The sequence below is a fragment of the Staurois parvus genome, unplaced genomic scaffold (assembly GCF_062004578.1).
Source record: "Staurois parvus isolate SC_StPar_1 unplaced genomic scaffold, SC_StPar_1.0 ptg002366l, whole genome shotgun sequence".
Classification (NCBI taxonomy): Eukaryota; Metazoa; Chordata; class Amphibia; order Anura; family Ranidae; genus Staurois; species Staurois parvus.
The window spans coordinates 152,381-161,075 of NW_028320162.1; positions in this window are offsets into that span (position 1 = coordinate 152,381).

Here is an 8,695-nt window from a genome sequence, read left to right on the forward strand (position 1 = left end):
ATTTCGGATTGGATACAATGTCTCCAGGTGTGCAGTGCCCAGGTGTTAATGTTCTATATTTCAGATTGGATACAATGTCTCCAGGTGTGCAGTGTCCAGGCGTTAATGTTTCATATTTCAGATTGGATACAATGTCTCCAGGTGTGCAGTGTCCAGGTGTTAATGTTCTATATTTTGGATTGGATACAATGTCTCCAGGTGTGCAGTGTCCAGGTGTTAATGTTCTATATTTCGGATTGGATACAATGTCTCCAGGTGTGTAGTGTCCAGGTGTTAATGTTCTATATTTCGGATTGGATACAATGTCCCAGGTGTGTAGTGTCCAGGTGTTAATGTTCTATATGTTGGATTGGATACAATGTCTCCAGGTGTGCAGTGTCCAGGCGTTAATGTTCTATATGTTGGATTGGATACAATGTCTCCAGGTGTGTAGTGTCCAGGTGTTAATGTTCTATATTTCGGATTGGATACAATGTCTCCAGGTGTGTAGTGTCCAGGTGTTAATGTTCTATATTTTGGATTGGATACAATGTCTCCAGGTGTGTAGTGTCCAGGTGTTAATGTTCTATATTTTGGATTGGATACATTGTCTCCAGGTGTGTAGTGTCCAGGTGTTAATGTTCTATATTTCGGATTGGATACAATGTCTCCAGGTGTGTAGTGTCCAGGTGTTAATGTTCTATATTTCAGATTGGATACAATGTCTCCAGGTGTGTAGTGTCCAGGTGTTAATGTTCTATATGTTGGATTGGATACAATGTCTCCAGGTGTGCAGTGTCCAGGTGTTAATGTTCTATATTTCGGATTGGATACAATGTCTCCAGGTGTGCAGTGTCCAGGTGTTAATGTTCTATATTTTGGATTGGATACAGTGTCTCCAGTTGTGTAGTGTCCAGGTGTTAATGTTCTATATTTCGGATTGGATTCAATGTCTCCAGGTGTGCAGTGTCCAGGTGTTAATGTTCTATATGTTGGATTGGATACAATGTCTCCAGGTGTGCAGTGTCCAGGTGTTAATGTTCTATATTTCGGATTGGATACAATGTCTCCAGGTGTGTAGTGTCCAGTTGTTAATGTTCTATATTTCGGATCGGATACAATGTCTCCAGGTGTGTAGTGTCCAGGTGTTAATGTTCTATATTTCGGATTGGATACAATGTCTCCAGGTGTGCAGTGTCCAGGTGTTAATGTTCTATATTTCGGATTGGATACAATGTCTCCAGGTGTGCAGTGTCCAGGTGTTAATGTTCTATATTTCGGATTGGATACAATGTCTCCAGGTGTGTAGTGTCCAGGCGTTAATGTTCTATATGTTGGATTGGATACAATGTCTCCAGGTGTGTAGTGTCCAGGTGTTAATGTTCTATATTTCGGATTGGATACAATATTTCCAGGTGTGCAGTGTCCAGGTGTTAATGTTCTATATTTTGGATTGGATACAATGTCTCCAGGTGTGCAGTGTACAGGTGTTAATGTTCTATATGTTGGATTGGATACAATGTCTCCAGGTGTGTAGTGTCCAGGTGTTAATGTTCTATATGTTGGATTGGATACAATGTCTCCAGGTGTGCAGTGTCCAGGCGTTAATGTTCTATATGTTGGATTGGATACAATGTCTCCAGGTGTGCAGTGTTCAGGTGTTAATATTCTATATTTCGGATTGGATACAATGTCTCCAGGTGTGTAGTGTCCAGGTGTTAATGTTCTATATGTTGGATTGGATACAATGTCTCCAGGTGTGCAGTGTCCAGGCGTTAATGTTCTATATTTCGGATTGGATACAATGTTTCCAGGTATGCAGTGTCCAGGTGTTAATGTTCTATATTTCGGATTGGATACAATGTCTCCAGGTGTGCAGTGTCCAGGTGTTAATGTTCTATATTTCGGATTGGATACAATGTCTCCAGGTGTGTAGTGTCCAGGTGTTAATGTTCCATATTTCGGATTGGATACAATGTCTCCAGGTGTGTAGTGTCCAGGTGTTAATGTTCCATATTTCGGATTGGATACAATGTCTCCAGGTGTGCAGTGTCCAGGTGTTAATGTTCCATATTTCGAATTGGATACAATGTCTCCAGGTGTGTAGTGTCCAGGTGTTAATGTTCTATATTTCGGATTGGATACAATGTCTCCAGGTGTGTAGTGTCCAGGTGTTAATGTTCTATATTTTGGATTGGATACAATGTCTCCAGGTGTGTAGTGTCCAGGTGTTAATGTTCTATATGTTGGATTGGATACAATGTCTCCAGGTGTGTAGTGTCCAGGTGTTAATGTTCTATATTTCGGATTGGATACAATGTCTCCAGGTGTGTAGTGTCCAGGTGTTAATGTTCTATATGTTGGATTGGATACAATGTCTCCAGGTGTGCAGTGTCCAGGTGTTAATGTTCTATATTTCGGATTGGATACAATGTCTCCAGGTGTGCAGTGTCCAGTTGTTAATGTTCCATATTTCGGATTGGATACAATGTCTCCAGGTGTTCAGTGTCCAGGTGTTAATGTTCTATATTTCGGATTGGATACAATGTCTCCAGATGTGCAGTGTCCAGGTGTTAATGTTCTATATTTCGGATTGGATACAATGTCTCCAGGTGTGTAGTGTCCAGGTGTTAATCTATATTTCGGATTGGATACAATGTCTCCAGGTGTGTGGTGTCCAGGTGTTGATGTTCTATATTTCAGATTGGATACAATGTCTCCAGGTGTGCAGTGTCCAAGTGTTAATGTTCTATATTTCGGATTGGATACAATGTCTCCAGGTGTGCAGTGTCCAGGTGTTAATGTTCTATATTTCAGATTTTATACAATGTCTCCAGGTGTGCAGTGTACAGGTGTTAATGTTCTATATGTTGGATAGAATACAATGTCTCCATCTGTGTAGTGTCCAGGTGTTAATGTTCTATATTTAGGATTGGATACAATGTCTCCAGGTGTGCAGTGTCCAGGTGTTAATGTTCCATATTTCAGATTGGATACAATGTCTCCAGGTGTGTAGTGTCCAGGTGTTAAAGTTCTATATGTTGGATTGGATACAATGTCTCCAGGTGTGCAGTGTCCAGGTGTTAATGTTCTATATTTCGGATTGGATACAATGTCTCCAGGTGTGTAGTGTCCAGGTGTTAATGTTCCATATTTCGGATTGGATACAATGTCTCCAGGTGTGTAGTGTCCAGGTGTTAATGTTCTATATTTTGGATTGGATACAATGTCTCCAGGTGTGTAGTGTCCAGGTGTTAATGTTCTATATTTCGGATTGGATACAATGTCTCCAGGTGTGTAGTGTCCAGTTGTTAATGTTCTATATTTCGGATTGGATACAATGTCTCCAGGTGTGTAGTGTCCAGGTGTTAATGTTCTATATTTCGGATTGGATACAATGTCTCCATCTGTGTAGTGTCCAGGCGTTAATGTTCTATATGTTGGATTGGATACAATGTCTCCAGGTGTGTAGTGTCCAGGTGTTAATGTTCTATATTTCGGATTGGATACAATATTTCCAGGTGTGCAGTGTCCAGGTGTTAATGTTCTATATTTCGGATTTGATACAATGTCTCCAGGTGTGCAGTGTCCAGGTGTTAATGTTCTATATGTTGGATTGGATACAATGTCTCCAGGTGTGTAGTGTCCAGGTGTTAATGTTCTATATGTTGGATTGGATACAATGTCTCCAGGTGTGCAGTGTCCAGTTGTTAATGTTCCATATTTCGGATTGGATACAATGTCTCCAGGTGTTCAGTGTCCAGGTGTTAATGTTCTATATTTCGGATTGGATACAATGTCTCCAGGTGTGCAGTGTCCAGGCGTTAATGTTTCATATTTCAGATTGGATACAATGTCTCCAGGTGTGCAGTGTCCAGGTGTTAATGTTCTATATTTCGGATTGGATACAATGTCTCCAGGTGTGTAGTGTCCAGGTGTTAATGTTCTATATTTCGAATTGGATACAATGTCCCAGGTGTGTAGTGTCCAGGTGTTAATGTTCTATATGTTGGATTGGATACAATGTCTCCAGGTGTGCAGTGTCCAGGTGTTAATGTTCTATATCTTGGATTGGATACAATGTCTCCAGGTGTGCAGTGTCCAGGTTTTAATGTTCTATATTTCGGATTGGATACAATGTCTCCAGGTGTGTAGTGTCCAGGTGTTAATGTTCTATATTTTGGATTGGATACAATGTCTCCAGGTGTGTAGTGTCCAGGTGTTAATGTTCTATATTTTGGATTGGATACAATGTCTCCAGGTGTGTAGTGTCCAGGTGTTAATGCTCTATATTTTGGATTGGATACAATGTCTCCAGGTGTGTAGTGTCCAGTTGTTAATGTTCTATATTTCGGATTGGATACAATGTCTCCAGGTGTGCAGTGTCCAGGCGTTAATGTTTCATATTTCAGATTGGATACAATGTCTCCAGGTGTGCAGTGTCCAGGTGTTAATGTTCTATATTTCGGATTGGATACAATGTCTCCAGGTGTGTAGTGTCCAGGTGTTAATGTTCTATATTTCGAATTGGATACAATGTCCCAGGTGTGTAGTGTCCAGGTGTTAATGTTCTATATGTTGGATTGGATACAATGTCTCCAGGTGTGCAGTGTCCAGGTGTTAATGTTCTATATCTTGGATTGGATACAATGTCTCCAGGTGTGCAGTGTCCAGGTTTTAATGTTCTATATTTCGGATTGGATACAATGTCTCCAGGTGTGTAGTGTCCAGGTGTTAATGTTCTATATTTTGGATTGGATACAATGTCTCCAGGTGTGTAGTGTCCAGGTGTTAATGTTCTATATTTTGGATTGGATACAATGTCTCCAGGTGTGTAGTGTCCAGGTGTTAATGCTCTATATTTTGGATTGGATACAATGTCTCCAGGTGTGTAGTGTCCAGTTGTTAATGTTCTATATTTCGGTTTGGATACAATGTCTCCAGGTGTGTAGTGTCCAGGTGTTAATGTTCTATATTTCAGATTGGATACAATGTCTCCAGGTGTGTGGTGTCCAGGTGTTAATGTTCTATATTTCGGATTGGATACAATGTCTCCAGGTGTGCAGTGTCCAGGTGTTAATGTTCTATATTTCGGATTGGATACAGTGTCTCCAGGTGTGTAGTGTCCAGGTGTTAATGTTCTATATTTCGGATTGGATACAATGTCTCCAGGTGTGCAGTGTCCAGGTGTTAATGTTCTATATGTTGGATTGGATACAATGTCTCCAGGTGTGTAGTGTCCAGGTGTTAATGTTCTATATGTTGGATTGGATACAATGTCTCCAGGTGTGTAGTGTCCAGTTGTTAATGTTCTATATTTCGGATTGGATACAATGCCTCCAGGTGTGTAGTGTCCAGTTGTTAATGTTCTATATTTCGGATTGGATACAATGTCTCCAGGTGTGTAGTGTCCAGGTGTTAATGTTCTATATTTCGGATTGGATACAATGTCTCCAGGTGTGCAGTGTCCAGGTGTTAATGTTCTATAGTTCGGATTGGATACAATGTCTCCAGGTGTGTAGTGTCCAGGTGTTAATGTTCTATATTTCGGATTGGATACAATGTCTCCATCTGTGTAGTGTCCAGGCGTTAATGTTCTATATGTTGGATTGGATACAATGTCTCCAGGTGTGTAGTGTCCAGGTGTTAATGTTCTATATTTCGGATTGGATACAATATTTCCAGGTGTGCAGTGTCCAGGTGTTAATGTTCTATATTTCGGATTGGATACAATGTCTCCAGGTGTGCAGTGTCCAGGTGTTAATGTTCTATATGTTGGATTGGATACAATGTCTCCAGGTGTGCAGAGTCCAGGTGTTAATGTTCTATATTTCGGATTGGATACAATGTCTCCAGGTGTGCAGTGTTCAGGTGTTAATGTTCTATATTTCGGATTGGATACAATGTCTCCAGGTGTGTAGTGTCCAGGTGTTAATGTTCTATATGTTGGATTGGATACAATGTCTCCAGGTGTGCAGTGTCCAGGCGTTAATGTTCTATATTTCGGATTGGATACAATGTCTCCAGGTATGCAGTGTCCAGGCGTTAATTTTCTATATGTTGGATTGGATACAATGTCTCCAGGTGTGCAGTGTCCAGGTGTTAATGTTCCATATTTCGGATTGGATACAATGTCTCCAGGTGTGTATTGTCTAGGTGTTAATGTTCCATATTTCGGATTGGATACAATGTCTCCAGGTGTGCAGTGTCCAGGTGTTAATGTTCCATATTTCGGATTGGATACAATGTCTCCAGGTGTGTAGTGTCCAGGTGTTAATGTTCTATATTTCGGATTGGATACAATGTCTCCAGGTGTGTAGTGTCCAGGTGTTAATGTTCTATTTTTCGGATTGGATACAATGTCTTCAGGTGTGCAGTGTCCACGTGTTAATGTTCTATATTTCGGATTGGATACAATGTCTCCAGGTGTGCAGTGCCCAGGTGTTAATGTTCTATATTTCGGATTGGATACAATGTCTCCAGGTGTGCAGTGTCCAGGTGTTAATGTTCTATATGTTGGATTGTATACAATGTCTCCAGGTGTGCAGTGTCCAGGTTTAATGTTCTATATTTCGGATTGGATGCAATGTCTCCAGGTGTGCAGTGTCCAGTTGTTAATGTTCTATATTTCGGATTGGATACAATGTCTCCAGGTGTGAAGTGTCCAGGTGTTAATGTTCTATATTTCGGATTGGATACAATGTCTCCAGGTGTGAAGTGTCCAGGTGTTAATGTTCTATATTTCGGATTGGATACAATGTCTCCAGGTGTGTAGTGTCCAGGTGTTAATCTATATTTCGGATTGGATACAATGTCTCCAGGTGTGTGGTGTCCAGGTGTTGATGTTCTATATTTCGGATTGGATACAATGTCTCCAGGTGTGCAGTGTCCAGGTGTTAATGTTCTATATTTCAGATTGGATACAATGTCTCCAGGTGTGCAGTGTACAGGTGTTAATGTTCTATATGTTGGATAGAATACAATGTCTCCATCTGTGCAGTGTCCAGGTGTTAATGTTCTATATTTAGGATTGGATACAATGTCTCCAGGTGTGCAGTGTCCAAGTGTTAATGTTCTATATTTCAGATTGGATACAATGTCTCCAGGTGTGTAGTGTCCAGGTGTTAATGTTCTATATGTTGGATTGGATACAATGTCTCCAGGTGTGTAGTGTCCAGGTGTTAATGTTCCATATTTTGGATTGGATACAATGTCTCCAGGTGTGCAGTGTCCAGGTGTTAATGTTCTATATCTTGGATTGGATACAATGTCTCCATCTGTGTAGTGTCCAGGTGTTAATGTTCTATATTTCGGATTGGATACAATATCTCCAGGTGTGTAGTGTCCAGGTGTTAATGTTCTATATTTCGGATTGGATACAATGTCTCCAGGTGTGTAGTGTCCAGGTGTTAATGTTCTATATTTTGGATTGGATACAATGTCTCCAGGTGTGTAGTGTCCAGGTGTTAATGTTCTATATGTTGGATTGGATACAATGTCTCCAGGTGTGCAGTGTCCAGGTGTTAATGTTCTATATTTCGGATTGGATACAATGTCTCCAGCTGTGCAGTATCCAGTTGTTAATGTTCCATATTTCGGATTGGATACAATGTCTCCAGGTGTGCAGTGTCCAGGTGTTAATGTTCTATATTTCGGATTGGATACAATGTCTCCAGGTGTGCAGTGTCCAGGTGTTAATGTTCTATATTTCGGATTGGATACAATGTCTCCAGGTGTGCAGTGTCCAGGTGTTAATGTTCTAAATTTCGGATTGGATATAATGTCTCCAGGTTTGTAGTGTCCAGGTGTTAATGTTCTATATTTTGGATTGGATACAATGTCTCCAGGTGTGTAGTGTCCAGGTGTTAATGTTCTATATTTCGGATTGGATACAATGTCTCCAGGTGTGTAGTGTCCAGGTGTTAATGTTCTATATGTTGGATTGGATACAATGTCTCCAGTTGTGTAGTGTCCAGGTGTTAATATTCTGTATGTTGGATTGGATACAATGTCTCCAGGTGTGCAGTGTCCAGGTGTTAATGTTCTATATTTCGGATTGGATACAATGTCTCCAGGTGTGTAGTGTCCAGGTGTTAATGTTCTATATGTTGGATTGGATACAATGTCTCCAGGTGTGTAGTGTCCAGGTGTTAATGTTCTATATTTCAGATTGGATACAATGTCTCCAGGTGTGTAGTGTCCAGGTGTTAATGTTCTATATGTTGGATTGGATACAATGTCTCCAGGTGTGTAGTGTCCAGGTGTTAATGTTCTATATTTCAGATTGGATACAATGTCTCCAGGTGTGTAGTGTCCAGGTGTTAATGTTCTATATGTTGGATTGGATACAATGTCTCCAGGTGTGCAGTGTCCAGGTTTTAATGTTCTATATGTTGGATTGGATACAATGTCTCCAGGTGTGCAGTGTCCAGGTGTTAATGTTCTATATGTTGGATTGGATACAATGTCTCCAGGTGTGCAGTGTCCAGGCGTTAATGTTCTATATTTCGGATTGGATACAATGTCTCCAGGTGTGCAGTGTCCAGGTGTTAATGTTCTATATGTTGGATTGGATACAATGTCTCCAGGTGTGCAGTGTCCAGGCGTTAATGTTCTATATGGTGGATTGGATACAATGTCTCCAGGTGTGCAGTGTCCAGGTGTTAATGTTCTATATGTTGGATTGGATACAATGTCTCCAGGTGTGCAGTGTCCA